We start from the raw sequence: 11,801 nt of genomic DNA, 5'->3' as shown, positions 1-11,801 counted from the left end.
GGGATGTGACAACTGCTCTCTGAAAGTCCCCAGCTTAGAAAATTGGTTGCCACCATTAAAAAGTATAAGAAACTCTGTTATCATTATTACTGTAGAACTTACTGCTATAAAACTGCCTTCTATTGACCTGCTCCGGAGTAGAGGTCCAATGTAAACCATATATCTAATATATAAAGCTGAGTGTATGTATGTATGTATGTCTGCTAATGGAATCTGCACTGTCGCATTTACAATCACGAAATTTTAGCAAAAAAAAAAAAAGAGAAAAATTCTGTACAACGACCAGATTGTAAAAGGATTAAATTTTATTAATGAAATAGCATAAAAGCAAATAGACAATATAGGTATAAAATTGCAGAGACAGATGGTGAGTACCAGTAGATGGCGCCCTCACCCCACAATAGGTACATGGTGGCACATGTTAAAGACAAACACAGCACCTAAATGGCTAAAAAACCAGATAGTATACAAATAAAGTGTGCTGAAGATCATATAGTGCCTTTTTGAGAGCACAGATCCCCGACCTATAGGTTTCGGTGTGACTCCTTCTTCCGGGGGGAGGTCCAATGTAAACCATATATCTAATATATAAAGCTGAGTGTATGTATGTATGTATGTATGCCTGCTAATGGAATCTGCACTGTCGCATTTACAATCACGAAATTTTGCACAGACACCGCATGTGACTCAAGGGAACGTAATAGACTATGTTTTGATGGGAAAATTTAACCCTGCACTTTACAGTTACTCTCCAAAAAAACCTGCCTCCATTAAAGTCAATGTAGCTGCGAGCCACAGGTTATTAATAGCAGCTCTGATTGGTTGTTAAAAGAATGAAAGACATTCATAGTATAACAAGCTTATGTGTGACGTAATATGATGTCGGTGGGGAGACTGATAGAGACAGAGACAGACAGAACTAGGCACAGACAGAGTAAGAGGCAGACAGGGAAAAAGACAGACAAACAGAGAGACAGGGAATGATACAGAGAGAGAGAGAGACAGACAAAGAGACAGGGAGATAGATAGACAGGGAAAAAGAGAGAGAGAGACAGACGGGGAGAGAGACAGACGGGGAGAGAGACAGACGGGGAGAGAGACAGACGGGGAGAGAGACAGACGGGGAGAGAGACAGACGGGGAGAGAGACAGACGGGGAGAGAGACAGACGGGGAGAGAGACAGACGGGGAGAGAGACAGACGGGGAGAGAGACAGACGGGGAGAGAGACAGACGGGGAGAGAGACAGACGGGGAGAGAGACAGACGGGGAGAGAGAGACGGGGAGAGAGAGACAGACGGGGAGAGAGAGACAGACGGGGAGAGAGAGACAGACGGGGAGAGAGAGACAGACGGGGAGAGAGACAGACGGGGAGAGAGACAGACGGGGAGAGAGACAGACGGGGAGAGAGACAGACGGGGAGAGAGACAGACGGGGAGAGAGACAGACGGGGAGAGAGACAGACGGGGAGAGAGACAGACGGGGAGAGAGACAGACGGGGAGAGAGACAGACGGGGAGAGAGACAGACGGGGAGAGAGACAGACGGGGAGAGAGACAGACGGGGAGAGAGACAGACGGGGAGAGAGACAGACGGGGAGAGAGACAGACGGGGAGAGAGACAGACGGGGAGAGAGACAAACGGGGAACGAGAGACAGACACAGAGATAAAGAGAGACTGATACAGACAGAGCGATAGAAATAGACAGAGACATAGAAAGACAAGGAAAGAGACAGACAGAGAGACAGACAGACAGACAGAAACCGGGGGAGAGACAGTGACAGTTACTATCCCGGGCAACGCCTGGGTACTACAGCTAGCATATGTGTATATATTTTTATTAGTCTCTTAAGGGAGGATGGAGACGAACCCTAGTGCAATCTATTGGAAGTAGGAAATGTATATATACACACACATGTATCCATACACACATTCACATTATATATTGGCTAATGATTTACAAAAGTTTTTGGTTTCTGATCAGTTCCAGCGAAAATGCAGAACACATCATATATAGAAGTCTACTTTTCAATACAATTTTCACTGGTCACCTCAAAGAGGTTTCAGTGTAAATCAGGGTTCATGCACACTTGCAGATTTCTCCCTGGAGACTTATAAATTTCTCTTCTTTCCTCCTTATTTCCATGGAGATGGAGGTGGGGGTAGCACAGTACTCTGCAGGGGTTAATGACTACATCTGCAGAGAGCAGCGCTGCCACCTGGTGACCACATACGTGAATAGACATGCCATGTCACCTTGCGCAGGGAGGGACAGGGTCTATAGATTATAGGTTACTCCTGTGTGTGTCATTTTTGTCGCTGTATGATATAAATGCCAACATGATGTGACACGATTGTCTAGATGATCCTGTTGTGTGACCCAGTTCTGAGTACGAGGTGGAGCTGGGAGTGAGGGGAAGACGTACGCATTGTGCTCGCTGTACCTGAGCTGTATTTACCTGGAAGGTATTGCAATATATGAGGGGGAGCTGATGATAGGGTAGCAGTATATACATAGATGCTGTGTTTATGACTGCGGTGGGGGAGGGGGTTGAGATAACGTCTGTATGTGGTGGTGGCACCGGCGGTGTTGATGTGAGTGGGCGGTGGTTCTCCTGATGAGATGTGTTTTATTATACGGCATAATATTTGTCTAGATTGTATTGCTATACTGTGTAGGATTTTGTATTCCGCTATTACGTTTGGCCAATCTTCCCATCTGTATCCTCACCTCACACTGCTATATCTACAATACCTTTCTGTAGAAGAATCTACAAGGACACAAGTAGGGAGGTAATCAGAAGCAAATAGTCCTGATCTCATAGTGGGGTCCAGGTATCCATAATGCTATACATTTTGCTGTATACGTATGTGAATGCTTACATTAGCGTGCCCTATATACTGTGGTTCATTAGCGCCGTCCCTTTTTTGAGATTTAGGGTACCATGTTTTGGAGAGGATTGGTATAAAAGGAGTATATTTCTCCATTTGTACATTTTTTTCATTCAATTTTTGTGCAGCAATTTTTACGTAACTGTTTGTGTTATTAGTAAAATCTGTACCAAAACCCAAATGCGACAGGTGAAAGTCAGAGGTTCTCTTTGATCCCAAAAAAACATGTGCAGCACAAGTTTTCTGTTACCCCATCTGAGAACTGCGTAATATAAGGACAGAGACCCTGATTCCAATGATGTATCACTTACTGGGCTGCTTGTTGTAGTTTTGATAAAAATCGCACTTTTCTCTGTTACAGATCCATCAGTTCCCTGAATGCTGAGCTCTGTATCGCCCCGTCCTCACCACTAATTGGCAGCTTTAGGCTTGCGGTCATATGACCGTGGATTCTCTCATGTGAGAGAATAGGATCGATTATGCAAATGACACTCTGATCAGAGTTTGATCACAGTGTCAACTAAAGCGGGTTTTACACGCTACGATATATCTAACGAGATGTCGGCGGGATCACGTCGTAAGTGACGCACATCCGTCATCGTTAGTGATATCGTAGCGTGTGACAGCTATGAACGAGCAGAAATACTCACCTTCTCGTTCATCGCTGACACGTCGCTCATTTTGTAAAAATCGCACGTCCTGTTGTTCATTGTTCCCGAGGAATGAGGAACACAGCTTACCTGCGTCCCGCCGGCAATGCGGAAGGAAGAAGGTGGGCGGGATGTTTACATCCCGCTCATCTCCGCCCCTCCGCTTCTATTGGCCGGCCGCTGTGTGACGTCGCTGTGATGCCAAACGTCCCTCCCCCTTCAGGAAGTGGATGTTCGCCGCCCACAGCGAGGTCGTTTCGAAGGTAAGTACGTGTGACGGGGGGTTACAGCATTGTGCGACATGGGCAAGAAATTGCCTGTGCCGCACAAACGATGGGGGCGGGTGCGATCGCAAAACAAATTGCAACGTGTAAAGCAGGCTTTAGGGTGGTCCAATTCTGTCGTATGTGAGAATTTTAGCACAGGTCAGGAGAAGATGGAAAACATAATTCTCCATCTTCTCCATTCTGTGAGTCGGTGGAAATTGTACAGCAATCAAATGTCATCCACTGGTTTCCATGCGCCCATAGACTTGAATGGGTACACGCCATCCGATTTGCGCTACCACTCACAGCAGGCCGAACTGGCATGAGAACAAAAAAGCGCTGAACGGCACTACCCCATTGCTGATAAAACATGACATACCACTCTTCCAAGTTACAACTCATGTGATGCAGCCTTAGGCCTCACTCACATGTCAGTATTTTAGTATCAGTATTTGTATGCCAAAGCCAGGGGTGGAACTTCCAGAGAAACACTATAATTGAATGATTGACATCTGGTTTTGGCATCCAAATACGGATCAAAAATACTGATGTGTAAAAAGAGGCCTTATGTGTATACTGTGCATAGGCAGAAAGCACCTACTTAGCGGTGGGGGGGCAAAGTTGGACTACATGGCAGCAGGTTTACAAGTCCTCTAGTGATAATCTCCTGTAGATAAAACAATGATTTTATCAAAACTACAGCAAACAGCCCAGTAAGTGACATATTGCTGGAATCAGGGTCTCTGTCTCTACGTTATGCTGTTCTCAAATTAGATAGTAAAAATCTGGTGACAAATTCATTCTGACATATTACTGATACATAGACAATTGGCTAACATGGTACAAAGACATGTTTTACCTGTATCAGAGTAGAAAGGTAGCATTTGTATTAAAAAAAAAAAAAAGATTTTTTTCCTTAATTTTAGACAATCCTCTTTATATTAGTATGATATTGAAGAAAAAGCTGTCCATTTTCACAGTACACGTGCTACCATTCATTATAGTCATGCAAATTTTTACATTGGTCCCAATTATTGGATACCAAATGTTTTCAGACTAGAGACCGTCCAATGTCACTTTTTTTGGATATATTTACAACCGAGTCCTGTAGGCCAGTGTTTCCCAACTCCAGTCCTCAAGACCCACCAACAGTGCATGTTTTCTGGATTTCCTTAGTATTGCACAGGTCATGGAATTATCAACTGTGCAGGTAATTAAATTATCACCTGTGCAATACTAAGGGAATCCTGAAAACATGCACTGATGATGGGCCTTGAGGACTGGAATTGGGGAATACTGCGGTAGGCGATGGATACCAGCGCAATCTGTCACAGGCTTCTATTAAACATACATAACGACAGATTTCCCAAATTATTTGATTGATGGAGGTAAAATAGGAGAAAATGTATGGAGGGGACACACTACAGCTACACATTATGGCTTACCTCTGAGATTTTAATAAAGTCTGTGAGAACCTATTATGCTTGGGGAAGGTCCGGAGCCACAGCAAGGCACGATAAACAAGGGGTTCACCACAACAAACAAGGGCTATACCAGGGACACTTTAACTATGGTGGGCCCTGGCGCTAGGGAGGGGGGGTTATGGGATACCTCTTGCCCTAACCTGTATGGTCTTTACTGGGGGGCATGGATCACTGCATTCTCTGGGGGCTTTCTTCAGGCTGCTCTGCATAATTAACCAGTCAGCAACACCTCCATGGACAATCCATAAAAAATAAGAATACCTATATCGCTGGAACCATATGGCAAACTAAAAAAAAAAACACCAAATACCCCCCCAAAAAAACAGAAGAGCTGGAAAACTAAAATAAGATCAAAAGCTGCCCACTTTTGACCAGGTAACAGATCCTCTTTAAGGGACTATGACACAAGTCACTCTGGACAGATCAGATACACACCCTATAGGTTATTTTCATATTTCATACTTTTAAGCCTTTGTGATCTGTATATTGAGGGTTGGGTCTTACTGGTCTGTTCCCCAAGGATTCAACTCTAATAGTTTCCCTCCCATCCTTTATACAAACTACCATAACTACTGGCACTTGAGAGGTTCAGCAAAGGCATGAGTAATGGAGGCATCTTCACATAATATAGCATGGATCATCATGCTAACACCACTGAAGATGATTTAGGGTGTGGGCTGCAGCACAAAGGTTTTGTTTACATATTCTATTTCTTTTTTGTTTGTGCTAACCTGGAAAAAAAAAAAGTCTTGAAAATAAAATAATATTGTAGAGCTGAGCCCAAAGGTTAGTTAAAAAACACAGAATAACTCAACATACACTGTATATACCTATTACAAAAAAGGCAAAAAAATGACATTGTAAGTAAAAATGGGCAGACTCGCAGATAATCAGGACTGGCAGACCTAATTGGAATAAGCAAAAAAATTTTTAAAAAAATCCAATTTGGGTCTGGAATTGATCTTGGTTATCTGGCTGGACGCCAATCCTGATTTTAGTCTAAGGGGACCAGAATCCGGTTATTACAAAATGATGGAAGAAGGGATTGGGGGCTAGGAGCAAGTGGGCTGTACTTAGCAAGGCTCCGGCGCGGCTGTACACTGCTTCCGCGGCAGCTCAATCACTTCTGGAGCTGCTCATTTACCTTCAAGCATATGCAATGTTTTCCCCACCCACTGGCGTCTATGATTGGTTGCAGTCAGATGTGCCCCCACGCTGAGTGACAGCATGTCAGCTGACTGTTTCCAATCCCAGACGCTATGCACGTCTATCATGGTTTAAAAATAAATAAAATTGGCATAGGGCCCTCCCATATTATGGTACCAAGCATAGATAAAGCCCACGGCTAAAGGCTATAGGCCCCAGCGGTGTGCTTATCTTGGTTGTGAAACAAAATAAAAGGAACCGCATTTGGCATTATTTAAAGAAATAATTTTAAAAAACATCGTGCAGTCCCCTCCAATTTTGATACCCAGCCTGGTATTCTTTTTTTTGTTTTTAAAAACATATTTTATTTGATGTCAGCAAGCACATATCATCAACAAGAGAACATGTTGTTACATTCCATAAAATTTCTCTGGATCGTACAATGCTTCTGTTGATTCATTTGCAAAATGACTGCATCCTTTGGATCTTGGGTAAGATCTAAAAGGTAGGTATCCTCGGGTGTCTATTAAGGAGGCCAACAAACATCTTTCTATTGATAATCCCCTTTTCAAGGGCTCTCTCTAGGATTGTGGCGAGTTAACTGGAAAATCCAATCAGGGGACTTGAGGACAATTTTGTGTAGGTCTTCCTATCCCGCAATTGCCTCAATACCTCTCGCTCGTATTTCTCATATGGTAGCACCACTATGTTTCCCACCTTGTCTGCTGGTTTTATCACTATGTCCCTACAGTCCTGCAGTTCAGTAAGAGCCGTCCGCTGCAACTGGGTCAAATTGTCTCGTTTGCAGTTTCTTGGGACGTTTTTGAAGTCGTCACTTACCAACCGGGTAAATATCTCAACAGCAGGGCTGAGGGACAACGGGGGGAACTTTTTAGATTTTTGCATAAGGCTACCTGGAAACGTATCTGTTTAGGGGGTTTCCTGTTCTTGGAGTAGGTCCTCCAGATTCTGAATCTCCTCCCTTTCAGTCTGGCTGCCAGATGCACCATCCCGCTTATAAAAAAGTTTTTTTAGAATTAATTTTCTAGAAAACAGGTTGAGATCTTTTAAAGCCGTAAATAAATGGAAAGAATTAGAAAGGGAGAATGTGAGGCCCCGTGAAAGAACCTCCACCTGAGCATCAGTGAGCACACGTGTTGACAGGTTTATTACCTGCAGCTTGTTGTTCTGGCGTTTGTTTTTTCCATACGTGACAGGCTGACGAGCCCTTTGTTTCACACGTGCTCCAACCGTTTCTGCTGTAGCTGCTGAGCTTACCGATGCTCCGGATGAGGACCCAGCATCCGAGGTCTGTGACACCAATGAGGAAGATCTCGAACGTTGGTTATTTTTGGAATAGTTAAATGACCGTCCCTTCCCGGTGTCTACTCTCCACCTGTACGCCTTTCGAGTTGAATAATCCAAAATATCTCTATTCAACTTCTTAATTTTATAGGCTTTAATCTCCTGCTCCCATTTACCCAGCTCTTGGTCCATTAGGGAATTAAAGCGGCTCATTACAGCAGGTGTGCACCTCTCAGTGAGACTGTTTCAAGGGATTCTATATGGGTACGTTCCCATGATCAGTGTTATTTACATTCTGGATGTAGTGTACTTTTGGTGCATCCAAAACACTGTGTTTTAAAGTACAAGCAAAATGGATGGGATTACTAGATATCTCCTGCCCATTGTGCTTTGTTACGCTGTGTAAACTGACCAACAGTGCGGTTTTCTAAGCCGAATTATATCAATTTCTCTTGTGGGAACGTTCAGTTTTCTGTGCGGATGTTCCCCATAGACTTGCATTAGATAAGGAAAATCCGCAGGGTATAGGACACACATGAGTTTCTGGTGCATTTACGCTGCGGAAACACACCAGAAATGCATGTAATCCATACCTAATGATGTCAATACGTTTCAAAAACAAAACAGCTTTATTTAAAGGATGACACATTAAACACATTAAACGGAGCCAAACAATGCAGCTCCAAAAACGCAATAAAAATGCAGCATCAAAAACGCAAACTAAGGCCCCTTTCACACGTCAGTGATTCTGGTACGTTTGTGCTTTTTTTTTACTACGTACCAGAATCACTGACATACGCAGACCCATTATAATGAATGGGTCTGCTCACACGTCAGTGATTTTTCACTGCACGTGTCTCCGTGCAGCGTACCCGCGTGTGCGTGATTGCCGCACGGAGACATGTCCATTTTTTTCTGGCATCACTTATGTCCCATGGACCACGCAGTGGTGTGGTCCGTGAAACACGTGCCAGAAAAAAACGTGCATATAAAATAAAAATCATTTTTACTCACCCGGCTCCAGCGATGTCCTCTGCAGCCCGTGCAGCTTGCTACTTCTGAGCCGGCTCATTACTGTCACGCATAGTCATGATGCACGACACAGCTGACCCGGAAGCCGCTGCTGCGGGGGTCAGCGCCAGCCGGATGCTGCACAGCGGGAGCGATCAGCACCATGGAGAGCGGGAGCGCGCACAGGTGAGTTGATCTCTAAGTGCAATCACGGGCCACGGAGAACGGAGCCCGGATTGCACTTAGACAACCCACATGTGCCATGATTCACGGCACACGGAGGGACATGTGCGTGTTTTACACGCCAGTGAAAAACGTCAGTGTTTTTCACTGACGTGTGAAACGGGCCTAAGGTGTGGAGATGGTGCCGAAATTCTGCAACGTCAAAAACTCAACTGAACCTGAGAATGTGACCTAAGGCAGCCCAATAATGATGACCTGCTAGCTCATGCTACATGCTAGTACTTACATTAGCACAACACATATAGGTAGGCTGAGAGGAGCCCCTGTTCCTCATGCCGGGAAGGTGGCAGCTGTAGTGTCACCATGTAGGAGCACTGACGGGTAGTCAAGCTTTTAGTAGCAGAACTCTTAGATGAAGACGGGGCCTGACTTAAGGGGCACCTTACTTTGCTTTGTTTTGATTGCAGTTCTCTTTGACAGGTCAGCTCTCGGTTTATGACAAAAACCATGTTCTGCCAGAGAAGTTAGATATAGTCATAATGCCAATGTGATTTGCTCTGTTCATGGACCTCACTTTTTGGTGGAGCAGATACCCTAAAAAATAGCTAATTGCAATGGAATGGACCCAAAGTTCCTGTATTATATAGAGGCACACGTTGTCAACCTCCATAGATTTACATATGAGTGACATCAGCAGCTTGTCTTATAAATTTGCATCATTTTTCTAGTTGGATGGTTGGTGTCTCTTTAATTCAGAGCGGAATGGATAGCAGACACATCACCTCTAGAAGTACTACACTGCGCTCTCAATGACAGTATTGTCAGTTGCTTTGCATAACTAGCAACTTGCCAACCTCTGAGACGGGTGCTTTGCATGGCAGCTGCCTGTTCACACACATGTATTTGTAGCATCCAGTCCACAAAGGAAGTAAAATGCATCTATGTATGTGTCTCATAGACAAAAAGCTTATTATTCTCCTGCTGTGAGCTAATATGCTGTCTGAGGGATAATAAGCAAACGAATGGCAGGAGATGACATATTGTTTGGGGTGACATCATGGACATGTTCATATTTGTTCAGAGAACATGTCATTTTCCATAATTTCGACTCAATTGAAAAGATCTCCATTCGTGAGTTGTTGAAAAGGCAAAGCGTATAACATGGCAGAACACAATCCAATGTTTTAACAGATAGCATTCAGCCCAGTGTTATACTATGGGGCATTGCAGATCAGCAATTTGCAGATAACAGCATGTTGTGAGTGCATCCGAGTCAGATGATACGCACCCATACAAGTCTATGGGTGCATGGAAATGATCGTACTGCACTGATGTCATCTGAGTGCAGTCCGATATACACTGACACAGATAAGGGAGAAGATGGAGAAACGAAGGGGTACTTTGCACACTACGACATCGCAAGCCGATGGTAGCGATGTTGAGCGCGTTAGTCCCCGCCCCCATCGCAGCTGCGATATCTTGTGATTGCTGCCGTAGCGAACATTATCACTACGGCAGCTGCAAATGCACTTACCTGCCCTGCGACGTTGCTCTGGCCGGCGAACCGCCTCCTTCCTAAGGGGCCGGGTCGTGCGGCGTCACAGCGACGTCACACGGCAGGCGGACAATAGAAGCAGGGGGTCGGAGATGAGCGGGACGTAAACATCCCGCCCACCTCCTTCCTTCCTCATTGCAGCCGGGACGCAGGTAAGGAGATGTTCCTCGCTCCTGCGGCTTCACACACAGCGATGTGTGCTGCCGCAGGAACAAGGGACAACATCGTAATATTGGTCCTTCCGAAATTATGGAAATGACCGACGCTACACCGATCATACCATTTCTTCGCTTTTGCGCTTGTTAATCGTAGTAAAAAGGATTCACATACTCCGATGTCGACAGCGACGCCGGATGTGCGTCACTTTCGATTTGACCCCACAGACATCGCACCTGCGATGTCGTAGTGTGCAATGTACCCCGAAGTTCTCAGTCTCCTTTATACCTGTGTTCCGATTCTCTGTCTGTGAGAGAATCTGAGCACTATGAATGAAACTTGGCTCACACTCTGAATATCATTAGTATAATCGGCCCAACTCTTTTCCATGAGAGAAAAACGCCTATGTGACTCCAGCCTAACTTATTTACGGACACTTTTTTTGTTCAATTAAGTCAACGACTTGTTTTATACATCACTTGCGTGTTCTATTGATCGAACCTACTCAGATTGTGTTGACAATTGAGCTCTGCATTCAGAGATATCTAGTATTTCTAAGCATCGGTCTTGACTGATTATGGTGAAAAATTGCTCTTACTGTCACAATTCCTTTTATGTGTATTGAGTCAATAGTTGACTGCTGCAGATGTTCTGAGTTATCAGTATGCTGATTGATAGCTCAGTTGTCATATTTAGTGCAGGGGTGTACTGAGCTGTTATTGTGTTCAGTCACAGCTCAGCCGTTTAGTCTGAGAATGGGAGATTCTGAGTTTTCTAGATGTGCCCAGTTCGGTTTGTTTGCTCAGCTGTTTAGCTGAGCAGTCAGTCCCAGAAGGCTGCCAGTCCTAGTTTTCTGCTCAGTTGTGCTAGTTGGCCTCTTGTATCTATGCTCTGGGAATTGATCTTGAGCTTTTGCCTTGTCCCTCTGCTTTGATCCGCTTCCCTCCAGGCATACTGACTCCAGATCGATACTTGACTATGTCTCTGCCTATCCCCTTAAACTTGACATGATCTCCTAGTACCTGAACCTGGAACATTTGACTATCTTGCCTCACGACTAGCCTGTGTAGTGACTAGCATCAAACTTTGACCTTAGTGAGACCAGCTTACCATCTAATGTATAATGGGACCTTGTGACTTTCTCACATGCTGGATA

The 11,801-nt window shown here is 44.5% G+C and overlaps 1 protein-coding gene across 1 annotated transcript in view; it reads left to right on the top strand.

Annotated features, from left to right (window-relative positions):
• The first annotated feature begins 2,325 nt into the window (after positions 1 to 2,325).
• Positions 2,326 to 11,801, top strand: part of PRR36 (proline rich 36) — a 59,038-nt gene continuing 49,562 nt past the window's right edge. The window contains exon 1 of the mRNA XM_075346325.1: positions 2,326 to 2,463. The gene's annotated coding sequence lies outside the window, so the exon portion shown is untranslated. The remainder of the gene's footprint in view (positions 2,464 to 11,801) is intronic.

The sequence above is a fragment of the Anomaloglossus baeobatrachus genome, chromosome 4 (assembly GCF_048569485.1).
Source record: "Anomaloglossus baeobatrachus isolate aAnoBae1 chromosome 4, aAnoBae1.hap1, whole genome shotgun sequence".
Taxonomy (NCBI): domain Eukaryota; kingdom Metazoa; phylum Chordata; class Amphibia; order Anura; family Aromobatidae; genus Anomaloglossus; species Anomaloglossus baeobatrachus.
This window is presented reverse-complemented; position numbering and strand designations above follow the sequence as displayed.